The sequence below is a fragment of the Cebus imitator genome, unplaced genomic scaffold (genome assembly GCF_001604975.1).
Source record: "Cebus imitator isolate Cc_AM_T3 unplaced genomic scaffold, Cebus_imitator-1.0 Scaffold132, whole genome shotgun sequence".
NCBI lineage: Eukaryota > Metazoa > Chordata > Mammalia > Primates > Cebidae > Cebus > Cebus imitator.
This window is the reverse complement of record NW_016107447.1, coordinates 3,402,682-3,425,885: the sequence shown is the minus strand read 5'-3', so window position 1 is coordinate 3,425,885 and position 23,204 is coordinate 3,402,682. Positions and strand designations below refer to the sequence as shown.

Below are 23,204 nucleotides of genomic sequence, written 5' to 3'. Positions count from 1 at the left end.
TTTTTTCTTTTTTTTAAACTCCACATCTTCTTGAAATACAGAGAAGATTCTCCTTTTGCAGAGGTAGAAAGAGAAAATTTGGCCAGGTGTGGTGGCTCACACTTGCAATCCCAACATTATGGAAGGCCAAGATGAAAGGATAGCTTGAACCCAGAACGTCAAGACCAGCCTGGGCAACATGGCGAAAATCATCTCTACAAAAAATACAAAACACTTAGTTGGGAATGGTGGCGCTGGGAATAGTCCCAGCTACTCAGGAGGTTGAGGTGAGAGGATCACTTGAGCCCAGGAGACAGAGGTTACAGTGAGCCAAGGATCGTGCCACTGCACTCCAGCCTGCGCAAAGGGAGTGAGACCCTGGTCCTGAGGGGCGGAAGGAGTGGGGGTTTTTTGTCATCATCTGTACTGCTGCTTAGTCTGTGGCTCAGTCTTTTTTTTCCTGACCTCACCGCTTGTTACTCCTCAACAATTATTAAATAACTTTAAAGTCAAAAGAATCCTTAAAAAAAAAATGTTGCTGGGCCAGTTGCAGTAGCTTACACCTATAATCTCAGCACTTTGGCGGGGCCAAGGCAAGAGAATTGCTTGAGCCCAGCAGTTTGAGACCAGCCTGGGTAACAGAGTGACTGTCTCTACAAAAAAAAAAAAAATTAGCTGGGCATGTTGGCATGTGCCTCTAGTCCCAGCTATTTAGGAGGCTCAGGTGAGAGGATCACCTGAGCCCAGGAGGTCAAGTCTGCAGTGAACCATAATCACTGCACTCTAGCCTGGGGGACAGAGCGAGACCCCGTCTCAAAACAACAACAACAACGTTTCCATATCCCTATAACAAAATTTGTGTCTGATAACAAGATTTGTCTTTTCAAATAAATCTTCAAAGCCATTATTCACCTAATGATGACAACAATACCAATAACAAATAAAATATAAATCAAAAAGTCAAAAAAGAAAAAAAGCTCTCAACATTATTTGTTTTCTGGAGGGTGGGGTGGCACTAGTAAAAAGGTTAAAAGGTATCAGAACTGAAATTCAATAAAAACCCTGACCCTCTCCATTCCTCTCCAAAAAATAGCTACTGTATTATGTGGAGCTAAAAACACCATTAGGTCAAGATTGTTTCAGGGAAGAAATGTGCAGCAAGTAAAAATGTAAAATACTGAAAACAAGAGGAGATGCATATCACTCAATTTAAAATACAGCATTAAAAAATAAGAATAAGCCTGGTGATTAAACGCTATTTAAAAATTCTTAGCTGGGTGTAGTGGATCATGCCTGTAATCCCAGCACTTTGGGGGGGCCAAGGCAGGTATATCACAAGGTCAGGAGCTCAAGACCAGCCTGGCCAAGATGGTGAAACCCTAACTCTACTAAAAATACAAAAATTAGCCGGGCATATTGGCAGGCGCCTGTAATCCCAACTACTTGGAAGGCTGAGGTAAGAGAATCACTTGAACCCGGGAGGCAGAGGTTGCAGTGAGCCAAAATTGTGCAATTACACTCTAGACCAGGCAACAGAGTGAGACTCCATCTCAAATAATAATAATAAATAAAATACAACATGGCTTGGTTTTTTTCTTTGTTGCTGTTCAAAGGTTAGTTTCATGATCCATTACTTTAAAGACCTTTTTTTCTGTACTTCACAAAACCTGCCTATGCATGTCTAGTAAATGAAGTCTATGCATTACTATTAGAGAATATTTGAGGCAAGAAAACTTTATTATGAACTTCTGTAAAATCATTCATACACCTAAACTGGTTAAAACCAAAACCTACTTCAGCAAGTATCTTGTAGTCACTGTTCAACATATTGGGTATTGTCCACATAGAAAAAAGAAATTGTGTCCCCGATACTAAGTGCTTGGAGTAGATGAATTGTTGATCAAGACAGACAAGGTATTTTGCCTTCAAGGAGCTGATGACTCAGTGTCAGCAATTAACAAACTAGTAAGTAAATCATCAGCAACTGTATTATATGCCACAAAACATCTCTATTTAAAATTAATGGTGGCCGGGCACGGTGGTTCACGTCTGTAATCCCAGCACTTTGGAAGGCCGAGGTGGGTGGCTCACGAGGTCAAGAGATCGAAACCATTCTGGCCAACATGGTGAAACCCCATCTCTACTAAAAAATACAAAAATTAGCTGGGCGTGGTGGCGCATGCCTATAGTCACAGCTACTCAGGAGGCTGAGGCAGGAGAATTACTTAAACCCGGGAGGCGAAGGTTGCAGTGAGCCAAGATCGCACCACTGCACTCTAGCCTGGCAACAGAGCAAGACTCTGTCTTTTAAAAAAAAAAAAAAAAAAAAATTAATGGTTAATCTGTGATTCAGAAACAGAAACAACTGAGTACCAGACGTAGCCTATAATGTTACATAGCTATTCAAAGTCCTAAATCTCTGTAGTCAATCTGGTTCTTACTAATAAAAGAAGTAGATTTAGGTTAACAACTAAATGCCCCTCAAATTGGCCAAACTTCAGATTGGTTACCTCAAACCTTCTCCGTATTTAACTTCTGCTATGTGGGTTATGTCAGTATTCACTATGTTAGAAATCAAAACTTAGAAACATTCGCTTTTTTTTTTTTTTGGAGACGGGGTCTCAGCTCTCTTGCCCAGGCTGGGGTTCAGTTGCAGCACAGAATAGAAGCAGCTGTAGCAGGAAACGAATATGCTACAAGACATCAAATACAGCAAGGTGAAAGGTTTAAGTCAAATGTTTCTAGAGTTCCAACCAAATTCACTAGATCTCAAGCCTTTTGATCTCAGGATTCCTTTACCTCTTGAAAACTGGAAACCTGTAATAACTTCTGCTATGTGGGTTATGTCAGTATTCACTATATTAGAAATTAAAACTTACAAACATTCGCTTTTTTGAGACAGGGTCTCAGCTCTGTTGCCCACAATGGAGTCCAGTGTGATGCGATCACAGCTCATTGCAGTCTCGATCTGCTGGGCTGAAATAATCCTCCTACCTCAGCCTCCCAAGTAGCTGGGACCACAGGCATGTGCCACGATGTCCAGCTGACTTTTTTTTTTTTAAAGTAGAGACAAGATCTTTCTATGTTTCCCAGGCTGGTCTCAAACTCGTAAACTCAAGTGATTCTCCCACCTCAGCCTCCCAGAGTGTTGGAATTACAGGCATGAACCACCACACTTACACTCATCAACTTTTTTTTTTTTTTTTTTTTTTTTTTTTTTTAAAGTTTTGCTCTTGTCACCCAGGCTGGGCGGGAGTGAAATGGCACAATCTTGGCTCACTGCAACCTCCACCTCCCAGGTTCAGGCAATTCTCCTGCCCCAGCCTCCCGATTAGCTGGGATTACAGGCACCTACCACTGCTACCACCATGCCCAGCTCATTTTTGTATTTTTAGTAGAGACGGGGGACAGGGTTTCACCATGCTGGCCGGGCTGGTCTCAAACTCCTGACCTCAGGTGATACGTCCATCTTGGCCTCCCAAAATGCTGGAACTGCAGATGCGAGCCATTACACCTGGCCCTCATTCACTTTTTAAAGCCCATCATATATTAAAATAAATAACAATTTTTGCACAAAAAAAAATTCTGAAACAATGAGAACATTGACAGTGTTTATATATTACAGTAAATAATTAGCTGACTTAATAGAAAGCAATTATTTACTTCTGCATTCAACCTGGTGCAATTTTGATTAAAGGATATAAAGAAAATCTGCCCTCACAAAGACAAAAAGGAAGGATTATTTTAATAGCCTTTTATAAATAATTATGGATATTATTTCTGGTTATTACATTAAAATAAATGGTAATTTCTTAAAGGTTAGTTTTACAGAAAAGGAAAACATAATTTTCCCTCTAGCCTATCTGAGTTCTTAGCTGGGACAGGCCCCTTAACAAATGACAAGTTAACCAAAGAAAATCAGAAATATAGTAAGTATACCTCATATATACATGACAGATACCCAGAGAAATGAGTAAATTTGTTCATTTCTAAGAGCTGGCTTAGAATTCAGACTTAAATGCCATCTTCAGCTGAAACAAAGAAAGAAGAGCACGGGGGCTAGGGGGTAATGGTTATGGAGAGGTGACCAAGAAAAGCATGGTAAACAACAGTAAGGCTTGTTATATAGATTTAAGTCTATGCCTTCTCCATTGATAATTTTCTAGTGATTGAATCATCCTTTTCCTGGTAACGAGGAAGACACTCTTACAAGTGAGATTTCCTTTATAAATTTCCCTTATAAAAGGGTAACTTCTACTGTTTTCAGAACTTCTCCTGTGTCTCAAAATAATTCTTACACCAAACAGGCATATTTTAGGGCATAGTCTAGTCTCCTACAGTTGCAAAGTGGAATCTGAAACCATATAAATGAATTTTCATGCTGTCTCATTAAAATGCATTGGATCTAACTTGCACTCTGAACAGATCTTTAACCCAAGCATCACTGTATAATCAAACACTGGTCATTTAGATAATACGGGTTCATTCAGTTTAAGTAGATCTTTCAAATGCTGGTACATTTCATTATACTATTTTTTTTAAGCCATATTCGTTAAATGTCACCATCTCTCTCATCAGGAAATAAAAAGCTGTTATGTTCATGATGGCAGATTCAAGTTTACTCATTTATAATTTCACCTGAAGCTCAAATGTTATCACTGTCAACCAATACAGTCAGATGTTTTCCCTCCCTCAATTTCAAGACAGTCTCCAAATAACCAAGATTGAATAGTCACGGTTTGTCATTCATTCAAGTAAAAATGGTGTTCCACGAAAAAAGGAGGTACTTCAGTTCACAATGCAAACAACTGCACAAGTGCTTTGCCTGGAGACAACCATCATACTTTGGTAGGAAGAAGTCTTTGTGCACATTTTGCATTCTCATTACACAGAATATTAAAACAAAAAAACTTAAGGCTAGAGACGAACAATGTCGCTGCTTCATCATGGACAATCCTAAGTGGAAAACTGATTTTTTTTATTTTATGAGCTCATGCCAGTGAAGAATGTAACATCTACCTAATAGAGTCTGGTGCCACTGCCCTAATTCATGGGAAGGTGTCAGCAATTTTATGCATCACTGCTTTTGCACCATCAGTGCAAACATCAACAGGATGAAAATAGCAAATAACACATTAGCATTATTATGAGAACAGTCTTAACCATGCAGACCCCTAAAATTCTCAGGAACTTCTAGGGGTCCATGCACCACATTTTGAGAACCACTGTATCATATTAAGATTGAGGTCGAGAGCTTGAAACTGGTCTGGTTTCTCCAAGATACTCCACATTCATGTAATAAATGTTTTAGGGTTAGGAGCAGTGACTCATGCCTGTAATCTAATACTTTGGGATGCTAAGGTAGGAGGGACACTTGCCAGGAGTTCAGGACCAGCCTGGGCAACTCAGCAGGACCCTGTCTCTACAAAAAAAAAAAAAAAAAAAAAAAAAATTAGCCAGGTGTGGTGGCAATAAAGTAAGCAGATAAGTAAATAAACAGATGCTTTGGTACCTACTAACTGCAGGTCTGTATAAACAAGCCATGGAGACGACTTCTGGATAGGATAACAGAGAAATGCTGCTATCAATCAACAACACCTTATCCGCTTGCTCCAAACACTGATAGATTAAATGTGAATTTTGTATTAACTTCAAAAGACACGGTTATGCTCAAACATGACAAACATATTTGTGGGCCATAACAGAGGGAAAACGTAAAGCAATAAACTAATAACACCATGACCTCAACTGACCTCTAGGACCAGAAACAAGCAAAGGCAGTCAGGAAATCAAATCACGCCCAAGATAAGAGAACCAAAAGCAAGGCTCATAGGTAGAAACAAAAAAAGTCTCATAGGTAGAAACCAAACAAAAAACTTCTGAAAGGAAGGTGAAAAAAGGTATTATCAATAGCTAAAGTTATTACTTCAAACTGCCACCAGCAGTTGCAGAGGAAATAAAGTACTCTATTATATATGTACCTCATATATATACGAGGTTATTTTTGTATTTTTAGTAGAGACGGGTTTTATTATGTTAGGCTAGTCTCGAACTCCTCACCTCAGGTGATCCATCCACCTCGGCCTTCCAAAGTGCTGGAATTACAGGCGTAAGCCACGTGCCCAGCCCCTATTTTTAAAATAATAATTGAAAGCCATTAAAAATGATAAAAAGAAATGGTGCTCACGCCTATAATCCCAGCACTTTGGGAGACTGAGGCGGGCTTGACACCTGAGGTCAGGGATTCAAGACCAGCCTGGGCAACATGGTGAAGCCCTGTCTCTACTAAAAATACAAAATTAGATGGGTGTGGTGGCAAGCACCTAAAATCCCAGCTACTCGTGAGGCTGAGGCAGGAGAATCACTTGAACCTGGGAGGCAGAGGCTGCAGTGAGCCCAGACTGCACCACTGCGCTCCAGCCTGGGCAACAAGAGCAAAACTCTGCCTCAAAAAAATAAAAACTCCGGTCTCAATTTAAAAAGAAAAGAAACAAGAATAAAATGGATGTTAGAAGAACTATAAGCTTTCACAAATTTGAAAAGATAGTATCATCAATTATCCGTGGCCAAACTCTGGATGGACATGGGATACTTATCTGAAACCAAGAATCATTAGACAAGGTTAATTCCTAGACTGTACACAAACACACATCATAATCATTGAACAAAAAAAAAGACGGATCCAACTCAAATGAATCATAGTGAAGTGAAGAGGGGGAAAAAACACAGACTTGAGAGCTGATTTGAGCCCAGCATGATCTTACCAAATTTGTATCTCTTAACCTCAATTTCATCTCCTCTAAAATAGACATCCATCACCTTTACAAAGTTATTGAAAGGTTTAAAAACCATAGATAAAACCTCAGTGATGTTGGCAAGGCTCTTGAAAAATGGGTCCCTCAAGAACCGTATGATTTACAGACAGAATCAAAGTTACTAAGAAAAACAGAATTTGGCCTCTTAACTAAAAAGTAACTAGGTCTTTTAGTAAACCTAGTTTGTAAACCTAGTTTACAATAAAAGATATTCATGTTTTCTAATTCCTATATTACTGATACAGACAGGAGACAGAGAAATACTGTGGAAAAAAGAGGACAGTTCCCTGGCAAAGGCCCCACCCTCAAGCCTGGAAATCCACAACCCTAAATGAGAACAAGCATTCCTGTCTTGGTGCCTAAAAGTTGCCTTTTGACCAGCCACACTCCCATATCCTGTACCCACATAAACCTCAAGCCCCGGCTCCACAAGGAAACAAATAGAAGAGCAGAAGAAGAGCAGAATGGTACAGCAGAGGAGAGAAGAGAAGGAACATCTAAACACTGAGAGGAGTTCGACTGAGGACAGTCAGACTGGAGATGGGCCACTGGATAGCCAAATTCCAGGGGAAGATCATCTTCCCATTCCATCCCCTTTCCAGTTCCTCATCCATCCCCCTGACAGGTATTTCCATCCCTCAATAAAATCCCCACATTCACCATCCTCAAGTCCGCGTGTGACCTGATACTTCCTGGACGCCAGATAAGGACCTGAGTACCAAGACGGCCCTGAGCTATTTAACACTTAAGCCATCCATGGTCAGCAGCAAAGCTAAAAGAACATACTGTACATATGCCCACTTGGGCTTTGAGAGTTGCAGGTTCCCACCCCTAGACACTGCCATGAGGACAGAGCCCAGAGGCACTTGCCCCGGTTCCTACACCTGCCCGTATGCATGCTTCCCCTCCCAAAAGGGGTTTGAGAGCAGAACAGATGAGCCACAGCCCTGCTGGCAAGTCCTGCAAGGTTGTGAGGGGGGGAGTCAGGGAACTCTCCCATTTCATCAGCTGAATAAATTAAGCAAATTGTCTAAATCTTGGTACCTATGAGAGAATTTAAGAGATGTCTCTTGAGAAATACTAAATTATCAAAGATGCTAAGACCTTCCAATAGAAAAGTTTTGTTCGTGCTCCTGAATTGTTCTGCTAGGTACTTAAAATGTTTCCTAAAAACCTCTCTGATACTGTACATTTCTCTGTCAAAAGAATTTGTAAAAACAGAACTCTTATTAGGAAAGGCATTTGGGTTACAAGTGACCAAGGATTACTTCTCCCCTGAAAAATCATGTTAACATTCATAACTGATTGCTCTGCATTTTTTTTTTAATGTAAAGACACTGGCAATTTAACTAGCCTAAAAAAAGGTCCCTTACTATTCATCACTCTTAATAAAATGGCTTCCTTTCCAACTGCCAAAAGGAAAGTGGAAAGAAACTTAGGCTTCTCATTTTTCAAATAAAATCAAGAGAGAGCTATTTAAGTACTGAAACACCAACAGTTTACATGGTGCCTTCACACCACAAACTATGCTTAACAAAAACCCAAGTAAAAATTATCATACACAAAAATAAATTTCAACTTTCTTCTCAGCACCTAGGAATCACAGCCTTAAACTACTAAATCATGTCTGGAAATAAAAAGACAGTAGGATTACAGCTGTGCATGGCCAATTTATCTTCTGAAGTCAAAGCATGTCTCCTGTTACCTTGCAGCAAGTCAACGTGATCTGCATATCAATATACCAAATGGTGGCAGTATCTGAAACCTATACCAACCCCAAAAGGTGTTATTTTAATTAACAAGTTGGGGTAACATTATGAGCTTTGCAGTTTTATTCTATTCTTTTTGAATTGCTAAAAGGCTAAGAACCCAGACAACAAAATTATGCCATTCCAATTCTGTTTAAGTCACCCTCCAGTAAAAACAGCCTTATAAATAGCTTTGCAAAGAGAACAGCAATATACCAACAGTGGAGTTTAGAAAAAGTTAATTTCTACAATTTAGTTTTCTACAATAGGACAAAATTTTATGATAAAGATATTAAAGAAGGGCCAAATCAAACAATATAACAAAAGAGCTATCTGGAATGTGTTACATTATCTGTAACAGCACAGAAACCATAAAAGATAAATTCCATGTAAATGAATTAAGTAGTCTACATTGCTGATTTTCAAAATGCTTGTGTATTCATACAGTGTAAGTTTAATATATGGAGCTCATTAAAGATTTATACTTAGTTTCTTGTATTAATGACAAGCAATATATGTAAAGCTCAGGAACATGTGTTGAGCATGTGTGTGCATACAAAGCTTTCAAAGTTGCCTTAAAATGTGAAAATGAATATGGCTCCCCCTGTTATCCTTGATAAATGTCAGCTGTCATGTACTCATGTCCAATACATACTATTCTTCACAGAGCAGAGGCCCAGAAAACACAATTTTGAACCCACCAGAGCTGCATGTAATGGTTATACATAAGCAAATTCTACCTGAGGTCAGAAGTTTAAGGGATTTCAATATCAACTTCTAAATAATGCAGGCTTTATATGTTAAATATTATACAGATTCAAAAACACACTCTAATTAGAAGTTTTTAGAAACACAAAATCATAAGAAGGCAATTACTCTAAAAGTTTGGCACATGAGAGACAGGGTCATTTATAACAGTGATACAAACTGGACTATTTGTACAGCAGTTCACCTTTTATTAGATTACTGAGCTGATATTACTGAGCTGATAAATAGCTGATTCTATTTCTTAAGTTACAAAATTAAGTATTATAAAGCTATATATAACCGATCTAACGATTGTCATGCCTATATCTAAAAGCTTAGCAGAAAGTAAACCACCTTAACCTTTGGTCTTTGCTATGGTTTGAATATAGTTTATCTCCACAAAAACTCATGTTGAGGTGTGGCCTCCAACCGTTGTGGTATTCGGAAGTGGTGCCTTTAAGAGGCAATTAAGTCATTAAGATGGATTAATGCCTTTCTGACTCCCCCGAGTTCTTGCTCCCACAGGTTTGGATTAAAGAGTGGGTTGTTATAAAGTGAGACCACCTCTTCTGTTGGTCACTTTGCACACGCTGCTTCCCCTTCCACTTTCCCCACCGTGGTGTTATGACATGGCACAAGGCCCTCACCAGAAGCTGACCAGATCTCGAACCTCCCAGCTTCCAGAATCTTGTGCTAAATATACCTCTTTTATAAACTACCTAGTTTCTGTTGCTGTAACAGAACACCACAAAACAGACTAAGACATTCTTTGACTTTAATAATAAAATATAACTATCAATAGAAATTGTCTTTTGAAAGCATTCCCTGTATGGTATGTGAACTACACTCAGAATAAATTGCCTTTTACAGTAAATTGTTATATGAGCAAAACTAAATTCAAGATAGTTAAGGTTTTTTTTTTTGCAGGCACAGTGGCTCATGCCTGTAAACCCAACACTTTGGGAGGCCAAGGAGGGCAGATAGTTTGAGCCCAGGAGTTCGAGACCAGGTTGGGCAACATGGCAAAACCCCATCCCTACCAAAAATACAAAAAATTAGCTGGGTGTGGTGGTGCATGCCTGCAGTCCCAGCTACTCGGGTGGCTGAGATGGAAGGACTGTTTCAGCTTGGAAGGTGGAGGCTAGAGTGAGCCAAAATCACACCACTGCACTAGAGAGCCTGAGTGACAGACTATGACTCCATCTCCCCAAAAAATTTTTTAAAAGACATGTAAGCTTTTAAAGTTATAAATGTGGCTGGACATGGTGGCTCACACCTGTAATCCCAGCACTTTGGAAGGCCAAAGCAGGCAGGAGTTCGAGACCAGTCTGGCCAACATAGTAAAACCCATCTCTACTAAAATACAAAAATTAGTTGGGCATGGTGGTGCACGCCTGTAATCCCAGATACTCAGGAGGCTGAGGTACGAGAATCATTTGAACCCAGAGGCGGAGACTGCAGTGAGATGAAATGACATCACTACTCTCCATCCTGGACAGAGTGAGACTCCATCTCAAAAAACAAATTATAAATGCATTAATCATCTCCTACATACCATCATAAAAACAAGTTACCTCCACATTTTAAATACAGTATCACTAGTCAGCAGTCTTCCTCACATAGAGGATGACACTCTTAAATGTTTAAAAAATATATACGAAGGAAGAGAATAAGCCATCAGATCATCTCAAGTAAAATAACTGGAACTTTTCTACTTGTAAACTACTGCACTTAACTAGTCCTAAACAGCAGATCCACCAGGACTATGACTTTTTTGAATTTTTTTAAATTGTATTCATAAACTTTAGAGTAAAAATTGATTCCTAGAGGTACTGTGCAAGATAGCATAAATATCTCACAAACGTTTAGTAAACAAATAGAAAAAGTGGAGATGGATCTGGGTATGGTCTTTTCAAGAATACAGTCTTTTCAATGTAAACTTTCTTGACACATGAAGAAGATAATGCTGCTTGAATTTATATTGACCATATAATTATAGGATAACCCCTATAAAGAGACTGAATAAAGTTTTTTAAAAATTGAGGTGAGTGCAATTAACATGTTATTTTTGAAATCTAACAATGTTTGAGACCGGAAACCTTTTGAGATCAGGTTCATGGGAAAGCAGTATTTTTCCATAAAATTTCTTTATGACATCATGGTGCTCTTAGCAGTTTTGCAAACATCAGTTAGATTCTTTAACAGCTTTACTGTGATATAATTCACGTATCATATGCTTACAGTACATGATGGGCTTTAAGTATATTTCAGAGTTGTGTAACTCACTGTAATCAATTTTAGAACATTTTCATTATCCCAGGAAGAACTCAACATCCCTTAGCTGTTATTTCCCCTCCTCCCATTCCCACCCCTCAACTTCATATAACCCAACCTCCCACCCATTCACCCCTGCCCTTGGCAACCACTTAGGTATTTTTGTCTTTATGGATTTAACCTATTCGGGACATTTAATATAAATGGCATCACACAATATCTAGTTCTTTGTGACTAGCTTCTTTTACTTAGCATAGTGTTTTCAAATACATCCACATTGTAGCACATATCAGTTCAGCCATGCCTAGCTTAATGACAGGGATGCATTCTGAGAAACACGTCTTTAGCCCATTTCATCATTGTGCAAACATCAGAGTGCATCTTAACAAACCTAGAAAATATAGCCTAAACTTAGGCTATAGGGTATAGCCTACAGCTTCTACACAATAAACCTATGCTGCATGTTAATATACTGAACACTGCAGGCAACTGTAATACAATTGTATTTGTGTATCTAAGCATACCCAAACATAGAAAAGATTCAGTAAAAATAAAGTATTATATTCTTATGGAACCACTGTGATATATGTGGTCCTAATCCTTCATTAACTGAAATACTGTTCTATGTTACATGACTGTACTTTCTGTTTCTGGCTAATACTTCATTGTATGGATACACCACATTCTATTTATCCACTTATCAGCTGATGAAAATTTAAGTTTTCTGCTATTACAAATACTGTTGCTATGAATATTTGTGTACAAGTTGTGTGATTATGTGTATATGCGTGTGTATGTGTACACACACATACCATATATATATATATATATATATAACATTTCTTTTTCCCCCCTAAGAAGGAGTCTCGCTACATCATTCAGGCTAGAGTGCGGTAGCACGATCTCGGCTCACTGCAACCTCCACCTCTCTGGTTCAAGTGATTCTCCTGCCTCACCCTCCTGAGTAGCTGGGATTGCAAGCACACACCATCACACCTAGCTAATTTTTTTTGTATTTTTAGTAGACATGGGGTTTTACCACGTTGCCCAGGCTGGTCTCTAACTCCTGACCTCAGGCAATCCACCCACCTCAGCCTCCCAAAGGGCTGGGATTACAGGCGTGAGCCACCGTGCCCAGTCAATTATATATATTCTTTTTTTCTTTTTTTTGAGACAGAGTCTCACTCTGTTGCCCAGGCTGGAGGGCAGTGGCACAATCTCAGCTCACTACACCTCCGCCTCCTGGGTTCAAGCCATTTTCCTGCCTCAGCCTCCTAAGTAGCTGGGATTATAGACATGCACCACCATGCCCAGCTAATTTTGTATTTTTAGTAGAGTCGCTGTTTCACCATGTTGGTCAGGCTGGTCTCGAACTCCTGACCTTGTGATCCGCCCGCCTCAGCCTCCCAAAGCACTGGGATTAAAGGCATGGGCCACCGCGTCCAGCTGATTATGTGTATTCTTAAATGAAAAATCATGGGCACTAACAATAAAAAAAGGTTTCAGCCAGGTGCAGTGGCTCACACCCAAACTGTAATCTCAGTACTTGGGGAGGATCACTTGAGGTCAGGAGTTCGAGATCAGCCTGGCCAACCTGATGAAACTTATCTCTACAAAAAATACAAAAATTAGACAGGTGTGGTGGCACGCACTTGTAATCCCAGGTACTCAAGAGACTGAGGTAGGAGAATCGCTTGAACCCAGGAGACAGAGGTTGCACTTAGCCAAGACTGTGCCACTGCACTCTGGCTTAGGCAACAGAGCAAGACTCTGTCATAAAATAAAATATAAAATAAAAACAGGTTTGATAATATATGCAAATGATGCTTCCAAAGTTCACTAGTAAACAGTAAAGAAACCAGGTTCTTTAAAAACATTTATTGTAAAAATCTAAAAATCATCATGGAATCTTAACTATGATTAACATGTTAATAGGCTCTAATGGGGAAAGCAAACAACATGCAAGAAGAAATGGATAATGTAAGCAAAGAGATGAAACTCTAAGGAGGAAACAAAAGGAAAGGTTAGGCCAAGGTATTTCATGCCATTAATCCCAGCACTTTGGGAGGCCAAGGCATGTGGATCACCTCATGTCAAGGGTTGGAGACCAGCCTGGCTAACATGGAGACTTCCCATCTCTAATAAATATACAAAGTGTAGCTGGGTATGGTGGCGGGCACCTGTAATCCCAACTACTTGGGAGGCTGAGGCAGAAGAATCACTTGAACCCAGGCAGCAGAGGTTGCAGGAGCCAAGATTGCACCACTGCACGTTAGCCTAGGCAACAGAGTGAGACTCTGTCTTTAAAAAAAGGACAGATTAGAAATCAAAAAGACTAACAGAAATGCAAATGCTTTTGATGGGCTCATAAAGAAGACCAAACATAAGACTGGGGTACCAGTGAGACTTAAGATCAATACAAACTCCCCAAAACTGAAAAAGAGAAAATGAAAAAGAACAGAATACCCAAGAATGGTGGGACAATGATAAAAAGGTATAACACACACAAAATGGGAATCCTATTCATATGAAATTTTAGAAAAGGCAAAATAGTAGTGACATAAAGCAGAGCAGTTGGAGGTTTCTTCTGGTTACTGCGGACCAGTGGAGATGATTGATGGCACAAAGAACTTTACGGGATGGTAGAAATGTTTTATATCATCACTGCGGTGATGGTTACATTTGTCAAAACTCATTAAATTGTAAATTCAAGATTGGTAAATGTTTTGTATGTATATTATGCTTTAATAAAGTCGGTTTTTTGAAATCAACTACTTAAGGAAAATTACAGTGCTTACTGCTAATCCTATGATAAATAAAAAAAGTGAAATATAAAATAACTTAGCTAATAAAACAAGAAACAATGTATAAAACATTTCAGTAGGAAAATTTACTTTTGGCTCAGCATGGTACCTCATGCCTGTAATCACAGCACTTTAGGAGGCCAAGGCGGGTGGATTTCTTGAGCTCAGTTCAAGACCAGCCTGGGCAACACTGTAAAATTCCCATCTCTACCAAAAATATTTTAAATATTTATCAGCCAAGTGTAGTGGCACGCACCTGTGGTCCCAGCTACTCAGGGAGGCTGAGGTGGGAGGATTGTTTGAGCCTGGGAGGCAGAGGCTGCAGTGAGCCAAGACCATGCCACTGCAGTTCAGCCTGGGCGACAGTGTGAGACCCTGTCTAAAATTTTCTTAAAAAGAAAGACTTTTTCTAAAGTAGTTCCACCACATTGAAAGTATATATGTCGGCAGTTAAAATCAAATTTATGTTTTAAAACTTTAGAGCGATAAAAATATTTTAAACAGAGCCGGGCCCAGTGGCTCATGCCTGTAATCCCAGCACTTTAGAAGGCCAAGGCAGGCGGATCATGAGGTCAAGAGATCAAGACCATTCTGGCCAACATGGTGAAGCCCCTACTAAAAATACAAAAATTAGCTGGCTGTGGTGGCACACGCCTCTAGGCACAGCTACTCGGGAAGCTGAGGCAGGAGAATCGCTTGAACCCAGGACGTGCCAGCTTAGCAACAGAGTATGACTCTCTCTCTTTTTCTCTCTCTCACACTCTCTCTCTCTCTATATATATATATACCCAAAAAATATATATATATTTTATATATATATTATATATATTATATATGTAATTTTATATGTATTATATATGTAATTAAGATAAAAGGCTGGCGGGGCATGGTGGCTCACACCTGTAATTCTCAGCACTTTGGGAGGCCGAGGTGGGTGGATCCTGAGGTCAGAAGATCGAGACCATCCTGGCTAACATGGTGAAATCCATCTCAATAAAAAAATAAATAAAAATAAAATTTAATTTAATTTAAAATATATATATTTTTAAACAAGAGATGCAAGAAAGGATCATTGCAGCATTGTTCATAATTCAAAAGCTAAATGAAACTCTAGTGTTTATCAATGTCAGATGTGAAAAATGAATTCTAATGAAACCATGCAAAAGAATACATCAGTGGTAAAAATGAATTACACACAACATGATTGGATCTTACAATTTAGAAATCCACCATGTTACATTCATTATATTTTTATAAAGCTAAAAAACAAGAAAAACTAAACATTGTTCAGGAACACATCCAAATAAGATTTTTTCAAAGTATTTAAAATGAAGTTAATTATTAACTCAAAGATAGCTTACTTCTAGGATAGAAGCAGGACGAGTTCAGGAAGAAATACTCAGGGAGCAGGTACACTTAACGAACTGATCGCCTCATTCTTAAGTTCAAGTAGTGGGTTCAAGTAGCCTTCAAAGTATACCTCATAACTCATAATATATACTCTTTAGTTTATATAAAATAATGCATAATTTTAGTGTTTCAAGTAAAAAATCACTATGTGAACAAACACTGAATCTAACATCTGAGTGAGGTATTGCAATAAATGCATTCCACTTATTCCTCCCATTTAATCCTCATTACAGCCCTATGCAACACAGAATAGTGAACTAGATGAAAGTACAGTTCAACATTATCCCCATTTCATTTGAGAACACTGAGACATAGAGAGGCAAACTCAATCCAAAGTCATATATCTAGTAAGAGGTGGAGCTAGAAATTAAATCCAAGTCATTCTAACTTCGGAGCCAACTTTTAACCAGGCCCACCAAATAAATAAATAAATAAACCCGCCAGGCGCAGTGGCTCATGCCTGTAATCCTAGCACTTTGGGATGCTGAGGTGGGTGGATCATCTGAGGTCAGGAGTTCAAAACTAGCCTGGCCAACATGGTGAAACCCCATCTTTAAAAAAAAATAAAATAAAATAAAAAAAAATATATATATATATATATAAATAATAAACCCTTACGTCATGGTATCAATTATTCTTTTTTTTTTCCATAGAATCTCAGTATAACCACATCATTTACAGCTATTCTAACAGTTTGGATAGAACTGGCCTAACTGGACTTCCCAATAACAAATTATTGTTTTCCAGCCACACCAACTAGAAACTCCCACCAATCTAAAAAATTTAAAAATAGTTAAATCACGGTCCTTTGCAAGTAATCACCAACAAAGGACTGTAGATTCTTGACCTATCCCTATAGACATCTCCTTTAAAAAATCATTTAAAGTCCAGGCATGGTGGCTCACATCTGTAATCCCAGCACTTTGAGGAGCCAAGGTGGGCAAATCACCTGAGGTCAGGAGTTTGAGACCAGCCTGACAAGCATGGCAAAATCCTGTCTCCGCTAAAACTACAAAAATTAGCCAGGCATGGTGGCACATACCTGTAATCCCAGCTACTCAGGAGGCTGAGGCAAGAGAATCACTTGAGCCCAGGAGGCAGAGGTTGCACTGAGCCGAGATCTCACCACTGCACTCCAGCCTGGGCGACAAGAGCGAGACTCTGTCTCAAAAATAATAATAATTTAAATATCTTCCCCACACCCCCCACCCCACTCCCCACACCTCCCCCACCCCTGCCAAGATGGAATCTCTGTCGCCCAGGCTGGAGTACAGTGGTGCAATCTCAGCTCACTGCAACCTCCACCTCCCGGGTTCAAGTGATTCTTCTATCTCAGCCTCCAGAGTAGCTGCGATTACAGGTGTCCGCCACCACACCCAGCTAATTTTTTTGTATTTTTAGTAGAGATGGGGTTTTGACATGTTAGCCAGGCTGGTATTGACCTCCTGACCTCAAATGATCTGCCCACCTCTGCCTCCTAAAGTGCTAGGATTACAGGTGTGAATCACCATGCCAGGCAAGACTTTAATCTTCCCATCTGACTGGTTATCATGCATTTTGAGTGATGTAGTAGCAGTTAGCAGGTAACTAAAAGGTTCTGCAATGTAAAATCTGATCTATCAATCATAGAACCTTAAAGCTGGAAATAACCTAAGATCATATGTAAAACAAGTCAACTGATCATTATGAGGAAACTGATGCCAAGATGAATGTACTACTCTTCCTAGTTCCCATCTGGCATCATGTGTTTTCTGGCGTTAAATGAGAGATATTATATCTAAGGCAACATTAACAAATGTTGATTTTTATACATACGACACTATAGAGGCAGGAGAGAGGAAGCTTTAAAATAAAAATAAAAATAAAAAACACTATAAACCTAAAAACAATTCACTTAAGTGTTTGGTAATCATTGCTTTATAAGATTTCTATGAATTTGGTTCTATTTTAATTAGAAGGCATGAATGTAGAATTTATAAACAATCTTAAGGTACATAACAACCTCTTGGTACATAAAGAGCACTAATCATAAAAGAAAAAAATATATATTAAGTTGTACTCCAAAATTCAAAATGCCTGTTCTTCAAATGAAATTAAGAAAATGTAAAGAAAAAAGACTGAAAGAAAATACTTTCAAAACACGTATCTGATAAGGACTTGCATCCAGAATATATATATTTTTTAAATGTATACAACTCTGTAAGAAAACAAACCTCCAAATTTCTTAAATGGGCAAAACATTCAAACTTGGTTTAAGAGAGAGAGAGAGAGAGAGAGAGAGAGAGAGAGAGAGAGAGAAATGCTTAATAAGCAAAAGCAACTAATCTCAACATCATTAGTCATCATGAAAATATAAATTAAAGCCATAATGTGATACCACTATTCCCATATTACAATAGCTGAAATTAAAAAGACTGACTATATTAAGTGGAAAAGATGTGGAACTTAAACTCTTACATGTTGCAGGTGGAAAATACAATTGTACAGCCACTTTAGAAAACAGTTCCATAATTTCTTATAGAAGTAAGCATATATTTAACACCCTGCAATTACACTCCCAGGTATTTACCCAAGAAGTAAAAAAATTCACACAAATATACACACACTTGAATGTTCATAACAGATTTATAATAGCCAAAAACTGAAAACACAAGTTGTGATGCATTAACACAATGGAATGCTACTCAGCAATTAGAACTACTGATACAGTAACATGGATGAATCTTTTTAAAGTTATGCTAAGTGAAATAACTATTACAGCATGGCTGTGGAGAAACAGGCTCTCTCATATGCTGCTGGTAAGAACCCAAAGTGACACAACATCTATGAAGTGCAATTTGACAATCCAAAAAAAAAACTAGACACACATTTACCCTTCAATCCAAAACTCCCACTTCCAGAAATTTATCCCAAGGATATAACCCCAAAACTAGGAAGGTATATATTTACAAGGTTATTCACTGTAACATTATTTTGATTACAAAACATTGGAAACAACCTAGATAATAACCACTTAAAAGAAATTGCAGCCGGGCACAGTGGCTCACACCTATAATCCCAGGAGGCTGAGGCAGGTGGAGCAACTGAGATCAGGAGCTCGAGGCTAGCCTGGCCAACAAGGTGAAATCCTGTCTCCACCAAAGCTACAAAAACTAGCCAGGTGTGGTGGCATGCACCTGTAATCCCAGCTACAGACTGAGGCATGATAATCACTTGAACCCAGGAGGCAGAGGTTGCAGTGAGCTGAGATCACACCATTGCACTCCAGCCTGGGTGGCAAGAACAAAACTCCACCTTAAAAAAATATATACGGTGTATTCTGGTCAGGCACAGTGGCTCACACCTGCAATCCCAGCACTTTGGGAGGCCAAGGCAGATGGCTCAGCTGAGGTCAAGAGTTCAAGACCAGCCTGGCCAACATGATAAAACCCCACCTCCACTAAAGAAAATACAAAAATTAGCTGGGCGGGGTGTTGGACGCTTATAGTCCCAGCTATTTGGGAGGCTGAGGCAGGAGAATCACTTGAACCCAGCAGGCGGAGGTTGCAATGAGCCAAGATCGCACGTACTCCTGCATTCCAGCCTGGTTGACAAGAGCAAAACTCGGTCTTTTTTTTTTTTTAAAGGTATATTTATGTTCTGTAAATTTTACAATTAAAATGAATGGGAAAGATCTCTTTGGCATGATATGGCATTTTTCCAGGAGATATCAATTAAGTGGAGAAAAAAGCAAAGTGCAAAAGAATATACGTAGTATGCCATCTTTTGCGTAAAAAAAAAATTAAAAGAGATATCATCAAAAAAAGAAACAGGAAGGATAAGACAGAAAACATTTAAGTTGGTTACCTATCCAAACTGAGGGAAAATGGCATGGAAGGGATACAAAACCAATGTATGCCTTTTGTGTAAAATCTGGACTTTTGAAAGCATATTATTCTACATAATACAAAAATAAAAATCAGAATGGAATGCAGCATAAGCAAACAAGTAAATAAACTTAATTTTGGCTCAAATGAATACCTCAGCTAGATCATACAGAAACTAAGATCAGAAGTAAAAGTAGGGTGGAGGTCAGGCACAGTGGCTCACGCCTGTAATCCCAACACCTTGGGAGGCAGAGGTGGGCAGATCACCTGATGTCAGGAGTTGGAGACTAGTATGGGCAACATGGTGAGACCCTGTCTCTACTGAAGATACAAAAATTACCCAGTTATGGTGGCACACACCTGTAGTCCCAGCTACTCAGGAGGCTCAGGCAAGAGAATCGCCTGACTCCAGGAGGCAGAGGTTGCAGTGAGCCAAGATCACGCCACTTCACTCTAGCCTGGGCAAAACAGCAAAAGTCTGTTTTAAAAAAAAATAAATAAATAAATAGCAGAGAGGAGAATTGGAGGGCTAATCCAAAGCAATTTAAATTTTAACTATTTACTCTCAGTCTTGGGTAAAATTGGGAGTTAAAGAATTACAGACAAATGTTCCACTCATTTTCAGTTTGTTTATTGTAGTGAAATGGAAAAAGCAATTCTGAAATTATTTTAGATGTATTAGAGGATTGGGCAAATGAGCAAATGTACTAATGTTGAGAGTCCGGGTTCCCACATAATAAGGAACATAAAAGTTAAAAATGGGATACAAAGAAAGAACCCTGTAGACATGCTAAAGATGTATATACTGATATAAACTCATGATTTCTAAAATATGTATATCCATGTTTCAATGAACACATGTGCAGTCAGCCCTCTGTAACCATGGATTCTGCATCCAAATCCAAATCAACAATACTCAAAAAATAAATTTAAAAATATACAACAATAAAATACAAATTAAAAAATACAGTTTAACGACAACCTACACAGTATTTACACTATGTTAGGTGTCTTATAAGTAATCTAGAAACAATTTAAAGCATATAAGAAATTGAACATGAGTTCTATGCAAATACAATCGCTACCTTATAGTTTAAAGAACTTAGGCATCCACAGATTTTGATGCACACAAGGGTCCTAGATCCCATCACCCTCAGGCAGGAAGGGATAACTGTATGAGTATGTGTATAAGCATGAATACTATTTCCTAGCTCTATCCACTAAAAAGGTCAAGATGAAAAGACAGCCCAGAAGCAGTGAGGACACCTAGTACTCAGAGATCTTGGTCTCTCAAACTTTTATTCCCCACAAGGACACAGCAGCACACTTACAGGAGCTTCACTAGTCAAACTTCTAGGATAATTTGAGCACCAAAACAATTAAGTAGGGTAAGTGAACTGTAAAGCATTCAAAAAAATAGGAATGCATTAATCTAAAACCAATAGATGGGGCTACTGATTATGGAATATGGCCAAGAGTTGACTGGTAATGTGAAAGGAACGCTGGAAAGAAAACAATGACCATTTTGCAATCATCATAATAAAAAACTGGATCAGACAAAAGTCAATGAATGCCAAATCTAGAGGGAACTGTGAAAAGAATCAGAATATCTGCATTGTTTCCCCACAGGCTGCTTATTGCTTGGCAAAAGAGGCGCGGAAAAAAAAAACATACAGTGGAGAAATCTGTCAACACCTTGACCATGGGATCAAAATTTGCATCACAATAAAAGAGAGATGGAAGTCATATGATTCCATCTGAGTATCACATTACCTATGCAGTATTCCTGCCAATACGTAACATCTTAATCTAATCACAAGTAAATTTCAGACAAGCATAAAATGAACATCTCCATTAAAGAGAGTTAGGGAGTTAAAGAAGGGTTGTATTCTTCAAAAACGTCAATGTCATAAGAGATAAAGGCTGTGAAAATAGCCCAGGAAAAAGGAGACTAAAAAGAAATAATAATTGAATGCAGAACCTGACCGGAGACTGAAGTCTATGCAGGAAGCATAGAAAATGCTACAAGAGAGTTTCTTAGGGTAACTGACAAAACTGGGATATGGGCAGATTTCATCAATGTCCATTTATGAAGTTATTAACTGTACATTGGTTATATAAGAGAATGACCCTATTTGTAGGGATGACAATAGAAGTATTAGAGGAAAGAAGCATAACATATGTAACTCACCCTCAAATTGTTTAAAAAAAAAATTGGTGTGTTTATGTTTGTGTGTGTAGAAAAAGAGGAAAGAAAGTAGGACGGCACAAATGCAAATAATAAAGCAAGTGGGTGAATCTGGATAAAGGATATCCAGATGTTCTTTATACTATATTTTTGTAACTTCTGTAAATGTGTATTTCCAAATAAAAGGTATTTTTTTAAAAACTGGCCACGCGCAGTGGTTCACGTCTGTAATCCCAGCACTTCAGGAGACCAAGACGGATGCATCACTAAGGTCAGGAGTTCAAGATCAGCCTGGCCAACATGGTGAAACCCTGTCTCTACTAAAAATACAAAATTAGCCAGGTGTGGTGGCGGATGCCTGTAATCCCAGCTACTCGGGAGGCTGAGGCAGAAGAATCACTTGAACCTGGAAGTAGAGGTTGCAGTGAAACAAAATCACACCACTGCACTCCAACATGGGCAACAGCGAGACTCAGTCTCCAAAAATAAATAAACAAACTGTGGCGATAGTTGTCTGCTATGTTCAGAAGAATGGGCATATATCACAATTAACTAAGAAATTTTATAGAGAAATGGCAAGACCTATAACAAGTGGTTTGGATAGATTCTCAGATAAATTACCATTTGAAATGTCAGAGAAGGGAGTTTACACTTTTTTATCTGTAAGCCAAGGAAAGGCAGCACAAAACTTAGAGCACAACAGAAGCTTCACTAAAGGTATACATTTAGGAAAATCTGCTAGTTTGAGTGGACAAGGAAGCAGTAAAGACAAAGAACAAACACAATCATGAAATTATGGGGTCTTGGCCTCGGAAGCTAAAATCAGGAACAGAAAGTGGATCAAATGCAGGAGACATGAAAATAGAAAGCCAGATAAAGCCTGCTTGCCAAATGTAGCAGAGTGGGGTGGGATTGAAAAACAACACCGATTTCAAGCCTAGCTAACGAAGAGAATGATGGTATTACTGAAAGAAATTTAACTAAGCAAAGCATGATGGCTTTCTCAGCAATCAGACAGCTTTTTCTATTCTCATTCTTCCTATTCTGATGTACTATTAAAAGTTAAGAAAAGGGAAGAGGCACAGTGATCCATGCCTCAATTCCCAGCACTTTAGGCCAAGACGGGCAGAACATTTGAGGCAGGCGCATGGTCAGGAGTTCAAGACCAGCCTGGCCAACATGGTGAAATCTCATTTCCACCAAAAATACAAAATTTAGCCAGCCAGGTGTGGTGTCACACGCCTGTAATCCCAGCCACTTGGGAGGCTGAGGCCTGAGAATTGCTTGAACCTCCACCAGGAGGTGGAGGCTGCAGTGAGCCGAGATCATACCGCTACACTCCAGCCTAGGTGACAGAGAGAGACTCTATATAA

At 38.9% G+C, this 23,204-nt stretch overlaps 1 protein-coding gene across 12 annotated transcripts in view; it reads right to left on the bottom strand.

Annotated features, from left to right (window-relative positions):
• NCOA3 (nuclear receptor coactivator 3) overlaps nt 1-23,204 on the bottom strand; it is a 149,633-nt gene that overhangs the window by 43,272 nt on the left and 83,157 nt on the right. Inside the window, exon 1 of one of the 12 annotated variants that reach the window (XM_037743036.1) lies at nt 20,004-20,025. The exons of the other annotated variants lie outside the window; for them this stretch is intronic. The gene's annotated coding sequence lies outside the window, so the exon portion shown is untranslated. Of the gene's footprint in view, nt 1-20,003; nt 20,026-23,204 lie in introns of those variants that run through there. 12 annotated transcript variants of the gene reach the window in all.